At 45.5% G+C, this 10,891-nt stretch overlaps 1 long non-coding RNA gene across 2 annotated transcripts; it reads right to left on the bottom strand.

Annotated features, from left to right (window-relative positions):
- Positions 1-464: 464 nt before the first annotated feature.
- Positions 465-8,512, bottom strand: LOC309528316. 2 transcript variants are annotated; one of them, XR_014217652.1, is made up of 4 exons: positions 8,318-8,512; positions 2,940-3,060; positions 1,608-1,837; positions 465-760 (listed from the first exon to the last, which is right to left on the bottom strand). It is a non-coding gene; the product is annotated as an uncharacterized lncRNA (long non-coding RNA). The 2 variants fall into 2 exon arrangements; XR_014217653.1 differs by lacking the exon at positions 465-760 and having other exon boundaries at positions 1,072-1,837; positions 8,318-8,507.
- Positions 8,513-10,891: the final 2,379 nt, after the last annotated feature.

Here is a 10,891-nt window from a genome sequence, read left to right as displayed (position 1 = left end):
CATGGCATATATGTCCACTAGAACATAATGAAGCTGTCTTGTGCCTAGTTAGTCCATTGGTCCATCTAGCTAGCCCATGGCCATACACTAGTGGGCAGCAGTCTCCCAAGATCTCAGACCTTTTTAAACTGGAGATGCCAGGGACCGAGGCTGAGACCTGTTTCAAGCAAAGCAGAGGCTCTGTCACTGGGTTTTGGCGCTTCCCTTGTCCAGAGGCGGGTCACCACGTTCTGCACCTGTCAGGAGCTTGCAAACAAAAAGCAGTCCCATGTAGAACTAGTTAGGCCTTACACTGGCAGACACATAAGAAGTTGTCACTAGGAGAAAGGTCCTAGCTTAGTCGTAGAGCATCTGGAATGTCCCATGTCCCCCCCCCCATAATTTGTATTAAATTTTGTGTTTTACATTTTTGAATATTCATTTAAACAACCTTAAAATATCAATGACTTCCCTTCTTCTCTTTCCGTGGTTCATTTTGCATAACATAAATCCCTGTATATGTTATATAAACTAAACCATTCAGTATTCCATTATTATATCCATCAAAACTTATTTACACTGTTGAATTTATCTTAATGCTGCCCACGTTTACAAATGTCCACAGTTTTCCTCCATATATTCAATAAACGTTTTCCAATCTTCTCTAAAAGTATGTTCTTCTTGTTCTCTTACTCTATATGTTCTATATGCGGTGCATATTCCATCATCTTAAGCTGATGTTCTTCTTTAGTTGGGACCTCACTCGTTTTCCATTTGAGGGCTAACAAAACACAAGCTGCAGTAGTAGCATACATAAATAACCTTTTTTGACACCTGGGAATTTCTGTCTGAATTATTCACAACAAAAAGGACTGGGGTTTTTTTTTGGGGGGGGGAGTACTTTTATACATTTTTTTCAATTCATTGTGAATTATTTCCCAATAATCTTTTACCCTTTTACAGGTCCACTACATATGATAAAACGTACCCTCAGTCTCATTGCATCTCCAGCACTTACCTGATTTAGTCTTATAAAGGTAAAGGGACCCCTGACCATTAGGTCCAGTCATGAACGACTCTGGAGTTGCGGTGCTCATCTCGCTTTATTGGCCGAGAGAGCCGGCGTACAGCTTCCGGGTCATGTGGCCAGCATGACTAAGCTGCTTCTGGCGAACCAGAGCAGTGCACGGAAATGCCGTTTACCTTCCCGCCGGAGCGGTACCTATTTATCTACTTGCACTTTGATGTGCTTTCGAACTGCTAGGTTGGCAGGAGCAGGGACCGAGCAATGGGAGCTCACCCCATCACGGGGATTCGAACCGCCGACCTTCTGATCAGCAAGTCCTAGGCTCTGTGGTTTAACCCACAGCGCCACCCGCGTCCCGATTTAGTCTTATACATCTTAGCAAATCTGCTCAGAGTTAGATACCATGTTCCATTCCTGGCATCTCCAGTCAGGGCTGGAATGCCTTTTGTCTGAAACCCTGGAGAGCTGTTGCCAGCCAGTGTAGGCAGTACCAAGCTAGACGGATCAAGGGTCTGACTCAGTCAAAGGCAGCTGCCTGTTTTGCTGAGCTAGAGATGAGGTCTGCTGCTTTCCCCCTAGGGACAGTTGACCATGTGCTCACCTGGCCACCATTACAACCTGAAATTCCAGATGATGAAGCAAAGCACACACCAAGGTCACACAACCTGAGTGGCCTCTGGATGCCAAGCAGTTTCAGTGATGGGAACCACAGTCTTGGGACTTGCTGTCCACAGTCACTTTAGTCTTCTCTGGATTCGTTGTCAGAAGAGACTCGCCTGCGTTCAGTTCCCAGGAGTAGCCAGGCGCCAAGCAGACACAGAGACAATATAACTTTGAGCAGGATGAAAGCAAGAAGCAAAGATCAATATGTTGGCGGCACTGAATTCCATATCTCAAAAGAATCTTTCTTAATAATGTCATATAAACATTGATCAGGAGTGCGTAGGAACAAGGTAAACTCTGTATGATGAAAAAAAGTGATAGGTCCTGGTTCCTATAACGGCAAAATTAGGTAATTTCATACAGCCCCCTCTGTTCTGTGGTAACCTATTGTTATGAGTTATGAGTTGGGCAGGCCCTTCTAATTCCTGTATTAGTCAAACTAGCTTCCTTGTGAGGTGATGGGCCATTAAGGGGAACCAAGGAAATAGATCCATGTGAGACAACAAATGGGTGCCCCCTCTTCAACTCAAGGATAGTTAGAAAGACTAAATCACAGAGTTGAGAGTTTGGAATGTGTAAGCTAGAAGACGGAAAAGAAGCAGGCTGAAGCCTGTGTTTGAGAGAGAACCTCGTCTGATTTCTGCTTGAATCCAAGCCTGTGGTTGCAGGAGAGGCAATATCCTCTTGGGGTGTTGATGCTGTGAGCCCCTCCATCGTAGGTCCAGGTTGTATATACGTGTAAATGAACCATATATCATAAAGACACTACAGTCTCCACTGTACCAAGGGAATTAGTTTGTCATTCCCGTACCCCACCAAAATTAGTGTTGTTATATAGATATTTCCTACACAAACACATGCATTCAAGCCAACAAAAGAAAAGAAATACAGAGTAAGCAAAGCATCATTTTTAAGGATCATCGCTGTACCGTGGTTTATCATGGTGTTATCAGAGGGAGGAGGAACAGAATAATATTAAGTTTACAACACGGTGATAGCTTTTGCAATCGTGGAGTGTAATATAATGCCAGATTAAGGTCTGGCAATATCTTTAACACAGAAAGATGGGTTGACCCAATGCTGGAGATGTCAATTGTCCAACCCAAAGTACTATCAATTGCTGAAAGTAGATACTAAAAAACACAACAGCCTTGTGTCCATCTGTATTCACCTGCATCTAGATGAAGATGCTGCAGAGATTTATAGCCCATAAAACAACAACCCAACCCACCTCCCCAAAATGTAATTTTACTTTGAAAAATCGAGTTACCATTATAGGCATGTCTCAGCTTGACAGACATAATGATTTGCCAACCAAAACATCTTGAAAACACGGGCATTTATTATTCCTCTGAAGTGAAGTGTTGAAGCTCATTCTGCATTCAGAAACTCTGTGTCCAAATTAAGAAAGAATAAAACAGTGAGTAACTCCGTTACTTTCCTAACAATGGTCCATTAACTCTAAATCTGTAGCAAAACAATAAAAAACAAATATCCATTAGTGCTGGGAATGAGGAAATTATGAGTGCCCCAGGCTAATGCTGTAGGCCATGGTTGTTGATTCTTAGCAGCCTCACTGAACAAAGAAGACTGAAATTAAGAGGAAGTCCTGCTTCCTGGCTTTACCCCCTTATAAGAGCAGCTAGCACAGCGGTTGATCTGATCTTGGCAGAAGATAGCATGGCCCAGAAGATAACATGGTTCTTCTTCTATCTTGGTGATAATGCAGCACAAAAGACTCTATAGTCTGTTCAAAGTGTGTGTGTGGGGGGGAGAGTAACCTTTTTGTCCACATGCCATGACAACATGCTGATGGTTGGGCCACCGGTGTGTGTGTGTTAACATGAGAACATGAGAGCCTTGATAGATCATGTCAGTGGCCTATCTAGGTAAGTCATGATGGCCTATGCAAGCTCACAAATAGGATCTGAGTGTAGCAACGCTCTCCCAACTTGTGATTCCAAGCACCCATTATTCAGAGGAATACCACCTCTGACAATGGGAGCAGAGCGTAGAAGACATCAATAGCCTCAGGCACACACATGCATTTTCCATGGGGCAGGTGTGTGATTTTCATGAAGCACTTCATCTTTCCCAACATAATCACACTCCACACTCCCCCAGCCTGCCAAGCAGGGAACTCTGGGGATTTTCGCTATGGGAGGAAAACAACTCTCAGCATAGCCAACAACAGATCCCAGAATTATTTGGGGAAAGCCATGACTGTCTAAAGTGGTATTGAATGGTGCCATGGAGACCATGGTTATCAGATTTTTTTCAATGAATCCGGGAACACTTTTTTTTTAGCTGAGTAGCAACAAGGAGTCAGTAGTGGAGATGGTGAGGCAAAAGACCCTGGGCCCAATCATACATGCGTATTGTATAAAGGTGCAAAGTCCTTCTTTCACATCCTGTTAAACATAAATGCACAGAGTTTTTTAAAAACGGGGCAGTGGCTGCCCGTGACTCCCAAGCCTCCCCCGATCAGTCAAAACAAAGGGGGAGGGGGGCAGGAGATCACACAATACACATCATGTGAGCACAAGAGACATCATATGGGGACTTCCGGCGAGAAATATGGTGGGCGCCACGGCAGCAAGCAGCTCTTGAAGCCAGCCAGAGCCAACTGCGCTACCAGACTGGCTTTGGGCTGCTGAGGCTGCCGCTGCCACGTTTCCTGGGGACAGATTTGCAAATCTGGGGATATTCCAGGGAAGGAATTTGTCCAGGGACAGATTTGCAAATCCGGGGGCTGTCCCCGGGAACCGGGGACATCTGGTAACCCTAGTGGAAACCTCTCTAGAATTTTTCGGATAAGAAACTCATTAGAGTTCAGGAAGGCAAAGTGAGTAGGTGTTGAACACACAGCAGGGAGAGAAATCAGGGAGGCATCCTCTACAGTCCTCTAGTTTGAGTCTGATGGCCTTTCAAAAGACAGTCCTCTATTTGAAGTTGTCATCTATTTGGCAGTCGGAGTCCATTTTAAAGATAAGGACCCACAAAAGAAGAGAGGAAGAAGGAGCCTTGTTCACCAGCCCTTCACATCTCCTGGTCAGCAGACTGAGCAGATACGCAGCTGGGGTCTTCCTCATTATAGCATTTCTGTTTCTAAATTTGCATCTATACATATAAATCACCATATGCAAACTGGTGTCCTTTTTTTTCTTTGGAGGGGGATGGTGCAAATCCTCTTTTTTGACATTGCAGGGCTGTCTGCTCTAGCTCTGTCTTCAAACCCTGCCTGAGTTGATTATTTCAAGAGCTGGCAAGGAAGACACATAATACACAGAGTTTCTAGCCAAGCTGGAAGCTGAAGGTGGGTTTTTTTAAGCTTCTCTGAAAGCAGCCGAAAGGTGTAGCTGCTTGCTACACAGGAAGAGATAGGACAGGAATAGATTAAAATGGCTTTAAAACAGAGGGGTGGAAAAGCATGTAGCAGTGACCGCTTCTTGCAGCCACTTACAGTTTTATACCGCTCAAAAAATATAAAAAGGGACGGCAGCCATTCCGATGCCATTGTTTGTGAGACTGGGGAGGCAGTCTGCAATCACAATGTAGAGCCGCAGGGCGGAAAACACCTTCTTCCCATCAGGGCTGCCCTTGAGTGCGAAAGACTCTAGGGGGTATCTGTAAAAAGGAAGTGTTGCTGACATAAAGCTTTCAGCAAAGGAGAGAAAAATAGATGTGGAACGCTGAAGATGTTGCGCAAGGGGCTATGCTCACCCGGGGAGAATATATTTCCGTGCCAGATAAAATAATAATAAATTGTGCCTCCTGTTTTTCTCTGCAGAGTGCAGCCCCACTCACGCTTTTGTTGCAAAATCCGATGCCTCGTCTCCAGGAGTTAGCCTGGAAGCAAAATGGGTGGTTAAAAGGAGAGAACGTAGTCATAAATGGTGGGTGTTGTTTGGGGCAGAGATGGATGCTGTTTCGTGACCACCATTCAAGAAGGTTTTTTTGTGTGTCCTGTCAGTCGGTCAGGCCTCTTCGAGCCAAAGGTTAGGTTTTCACTAACATGCTCATCCTTCTGGCATGTTTGCAAGAAGACATTCACGACTAACCTTTTCAAAAAACATTATTCTGTGTTCCACTCAGTGTTTCCTTGGCAGGGTGGACACTGCGGGGATCTTATGGATCACCCCTTTCTGTCTGCACCTGGCACTCGGCAGGGGACCAAGTCTTTGTCCAAATCAAAGTGTCACAAAATGGTTCGCTCGGATTGGCTCCGAAACCACCTGACAAAGGAGATTGTTTGCCACTCTCAAAAGCAGGAACTTTCTAAAGGTGTGTGCGCGCGCATTTGCTTAGGAAGAGGACGCCTGCTTGGGTTTTCAACTTGTCAGCAGCAGCTATAGACAAGATTTTTCCTTTGTTCCCTGATTGAGAGATTAACAATGCCTGCCTGGCAGGCAAGATTAGTAACTGCTTGGTAACTGAGGGCAGCTCTTCAGTTCTGGCACAACAATTTATATGCAGGTAGTGATAACAGAATGCGCAATGCGTGCCATATCAGCTGTTAAATACACATGTGTGCCACATATCACTTGCTACCTGTCCCTTTGCAATATACAAAAGCAGATATACCTTCCTTTCCTGATCGCAGGTTCTCTGTATTTTCAAGAGAAAAGTGGTGTTCTGCCATTAGACTTGCACAAACCTGTCAGTTTCCATTCTCTACGTTTCTCTTTTCCCCCTTATCTTAAACTGAATTCTTCACAATTCTGCAGGAATTTGTGATTAAAAAAAGAAAAAAGAAACTCCTGAAAATTCAGCAGAATGTGAGTGTGAACTTCTTATAATGAACACATTTTTGCATGCCGTTTTGACTAAGGTACCATTTTTTGCAAGCCCTTTACCCTAATGTAATGCATTTTGTATGCTTTTATCACTAATGCATACATTAGTATGCACACTGTGCGCTAATATGCATTTTTTTTGCTAGATAACGGCATTGGAAAATTCAGAGAAGAGCGAATTTTGAAGGATGGCTGAGTTTTGCTTTGCATCTTGCTTCCAAAGTGCAAATCAGGGGGGTTTGCCTTTAAATGAAAACAGAATCAAATTTACCTTCCATCCCTAGATGATTGCTGTTTTCTCCAAGAACACGGGGACTAATGTGACATGGGCTTTGGCATTTGTCAATGTACATGACTTTGTGAGGACTGGACCTGTCAAGGCCTGGCCCACCAGAACTGTTGTGAGCACCTCCAGGAGTAGAGAACCACACTCCTTCCTCATTTTTAGCTGCAGGACTGACATTCAAGACTCACTAGGCCTGCACTCAGCCCTGGCATGCCTCTTTCATTTAGTTCAGAGGCCGGCAACCTGGTGCCTGCAATTATTTTGTGACTGGCACCTCCAACAGTCTCTCAAATTTTGAAATTGCTCACTGGACCATAAAAAGTGATGACCATTGGTTTAGTTTATTACACTTCTACCTTGCGTATCACAGAGGGCAAGGCAACATGCATGTGATTCCTAGGAGGTTTCCCATCCAAACAAGATCCAGTTCATCAAGATGGTGCCCTGAGAGCCATTGGGGTCAATGTGATAACATGCTAAGGTAATATCCTATGCTTTCACACTAGTTCTGGTCCCAGATGTTTCTAGAAATGTATACATTGTGCACATATTCTACCCACTCCCCACAACAATTTTACACACCTTGGAAAAGCTGTTGCACAAAGCAGTCTCTGGCTCAGTATTTTTTAGGTTTCTCCTGTGCAACTCAGCCCTAAATTAAGGGGGACTTTGCATGATCTGCATATAATATTGAGCTTCTGTTTCCTCCAATTAATGCTCAGGGGATTTATGTGAAGAACATCAACAGCGCTAATGGAATTACCTGCATAAATCTCCCACATTGCAGTGGAAGAAAATAGCCAGCCTCTAATCCCCTTGAAACCTTAAGGCAAGAGATTAGTTCTACGAAAGTATCTTCCCAAAATGATAAAATGCACCCTGTGCACAGTAACATTGATAGCAAAGATATAAATGTAAACATGCATCGAGACACCGATTGAACCTTTGAAGCTGATTTTACCCTGAGTCAAACTATTAGTCAACTCGCCTCTGCCATGATATGATGCAGCCCTCCAAAGTATCAGGCTTTGCTAATTGATATACTTTAATTGCACTTGCTTTTCATTGAATTAGATTGGGAGATCTTTACATAGATTCCAAATGTCAAGTTAAGGTTCCCTGCAGACTGTCAGTATTTTGCAGGAAGGGCTGCAGGTGGCGCTGTGGTCTAAACCACTGAGCCTCTTGGGCTTGCCAATCGGAAGGCTGGTGGTTTGAGTCACGGGGTGAGCTCCCATTGCTCTGTCCCAGCTCCTGCCGACCTAGCAGTTTGAAAGCATACCAGTGCAAGTAGATAAATAGGTACCACTGCTGCAGGAAGGTAAACAGCTTTTCTGTGCACTCTGGCTTCCGTCATGGTGTCCCGTTGTGCCAGAAGTGGTTTAGTCATGCTGGCCATGTGACCCGGAAAGTTGTCTGTGGAAAAACGCTGGCTCCCTCAGCCTGAAAGCAAGATGAGTGCCACAACTCCATAGTCGCCTTTGACTGGACTTAACCATCTAGGGGTCCTTTACCTTTTACCTTTACCTACCTTTTGTGTACAGATAAAAGTGTTTGATACATTACCTTGTTATTATAGACCTCTGGTAAGGGAACCTAATATGCAGGAACAGGAGAGTAAAAACAAGTTAGGAAACGCCAGTTTGGTCCAAGGTGCAAAGGACATAATTCTCATGAACATGGTGAGCAATGTGTTGGCGTGCCAGGCAGTGTCTCCTTGTTATTCAGGTGAACAGCAGTTGTGGGCTGGTACATTGGCCAGTTTCTTTCTCCTTCAGCATCAGCATGACATCACAATGGCCTTTGTCTCTCCTTCTGGTGGGACACATCCATGTGAGGACACAGTGGCCAGTCTATGAAATAGGCAGCATCAGCATGAGATCACAGTGGCCAGTTTTTCTCCCTCAGGTGGCTAGCATGGGCCACGGTGGGCAGCCCCTATCCTTCAGGTAGGGAGCATCATTTTCTATGGAGAGACATTCATTCATCTTCATTCCTCTTCCACTCAGGCAGGCAGTAACATGTGGACAGAATATTTATTTCTCTTGCGGAAGCTGCCAAAAGCAGGTACGCGTCAGCCAGTGGCGTAGTGTGGGGGTGCAGGGGGCCCCGGCCGCACCGGGCGCAACATCTGGGGGTGCGCGCTCGCACTCGCAGCTCTCTGCCCCTACTAAAATCCACGGGCTAGGGAGCGCACATTACTTACCTTGCCCCGGGTGCTGACAACCCACGCTACGCCACTGGCATCAGCACAGTCTCTTTCTCAGTGAGGTAGGCTTAGTTGGGAGCAGATGGTGGACCCTGTATGTTCTTCTCTTAGTGAGGTGGTCAGCATAAGTATGACTGTAGTGGTCATCTCACTGAATGGGCAGTAGCTTGAGGACAGAGAAGCAGCAGGCAGGCAAAGAGCGGGCAAGTAGGCAATCCATCTATTACAGGGCCTCTCTAGTTACAGGAAGTGCATGCGAGTGGCACTGTGATCTAAAGCACCGAGACTCTCACGCTTGTTGATTGTGAGGTTGGCAGTTCAAGTCCACGTGAAGGGGTGAGCTCCCGTTGCTCTGTCCCAGCTCCTGCCAACCTAGCAGTTTGAAAGCATACCAGTGCAAGTATATAAATAGGTACCGCTGCAGCGGGAAGGTAAACAGCATTTCCGTGCGCTCTGGTTTCCATCACGGCTGGAAGCGGTTTAGTCATGCAGGCCACATGCCCCAGAAAGCTGTCTGTAGACAAACGTTGGCTCCCTCAGCCTGAAAAGCGAGATGAGTGCCACACCCCATAGTCACCTTTGACTGGACTTAACTGTCCAGGGGTCCCTTACCTTTACCTCTACCTATTTTGCAGGAGGGAAATTTAGGTTTGTGCAATTAAAGTATTCTGCCACAACAGATCTATTTTTTTAAAAAAAAGAAACTTGTCTTTAGAAAGCAATGGACAGGGTCCCTCCCCAGGCACCAGAGTGCTTTGTTTCTGCCACTTGGTGTGGAGAAGGCAACACACAAACACACACATTAAGCTGGCAAAGACAAAATGGAGAAAGTTGCCTCTCTTTTGCCAGCCATCTCCATCTCTGTGCTGGCAGCAGAGCAGGGGAAATAAAATGTGTGTGAGGGGAATTCTCTCCTCAGTGGCCAGCAGATAAATTGTGTGGGCTGGCAGTGAAGGAATGGCGTGCTCTGTCCCTTCTTTGCTAACCTACTGTGAATCACAGCAATTTTGAGTTGTCTTACCAACCTTCATTGTCCCTCAAGGAGTTTTGTGGGTCAAGGAGAACACTCAAGGGGACGGAGCTATTCATTTGGGGGGCAAGAAGTGAGATGCTGTGTTTCCCTAAAAACACATGCCAGAAAGTGAGTTCAGCAGCTTCTGCCACACTTGAAATGTAAAGCCTGCCTTCATCTTTTATATGAGGCACTTTTGAAAAGCCCAACTGTATCAGATAAGTGGATATCACCTGCAGATGAGGTCTCAAGAGCACGCACCTTTTGCAATCGTGTCTCGGAGGATGCAAATGTTGTCATCCACCGCAAATAGACCCTTAGCCATTAAGGAGCTCTTTTTACAGCGAGCATCTCAAGTCCATCATGCTTTAGCAAGTAGGCTGAGAAGTGGGGGGGGGGTACTGCAGCCTTTGCAGGAGGGAGGAGCACAGCGGACAGAGATGTAGGCTGTGGAATGAGATTTCGGAGTTTAATGGCACAGAACTGTCAGCTACAGAGGGGAGAGGGATGAAAGCTGGAAGCAGTCAAGAGGAGATTGCAGTTCTCTCCATGAATAAGGGAATAAATATTCCAGTAGCGTTTGCTACAGGAGCCATGGTGCTCATTGCTCTCCCGTGTCCTTGAACGATACTGTATCCGTGTGCTGCTCATTTCAATATTCTGTTTTGTTCACGGAGCACCTGGAATGTTTCAAAGGCGTGGGAAGAGGGTGTAGGAGGGTTTCAGGAGCGGAGGTTGTAGGGACACAGATGGCTCTGCAAACTGCACCCTGATCAGATCCACTTAGCATGTTCTAAACAAGCTGGGGATAGGAGAAGGCGGAGTGTTTGCCTGCTCAGGCATAATTACATAGGTTGCAGTAATGATGTTGATTTCCTCATGTTTTAGAAATATATTTTAGAAGAACAGCGAGAGCCGT

The sequence above is a fragment of the Podarcis vaucheri genome (assembly GCF_965113315.1).
Source record: "Podarcis vaucheri genome assembly, chromosome: 3".
Lineage (NCBI taxonomy): Eukaryota > Metazoa > Chordata > Lepidosauria > Squamata > Lacertidae > Podarcis > Podarcis vaucheri.
Note: the sequence above shows the minus strand (reverse complement) of the source record. Positions and strands in the feature narration are given on the sequence as shown.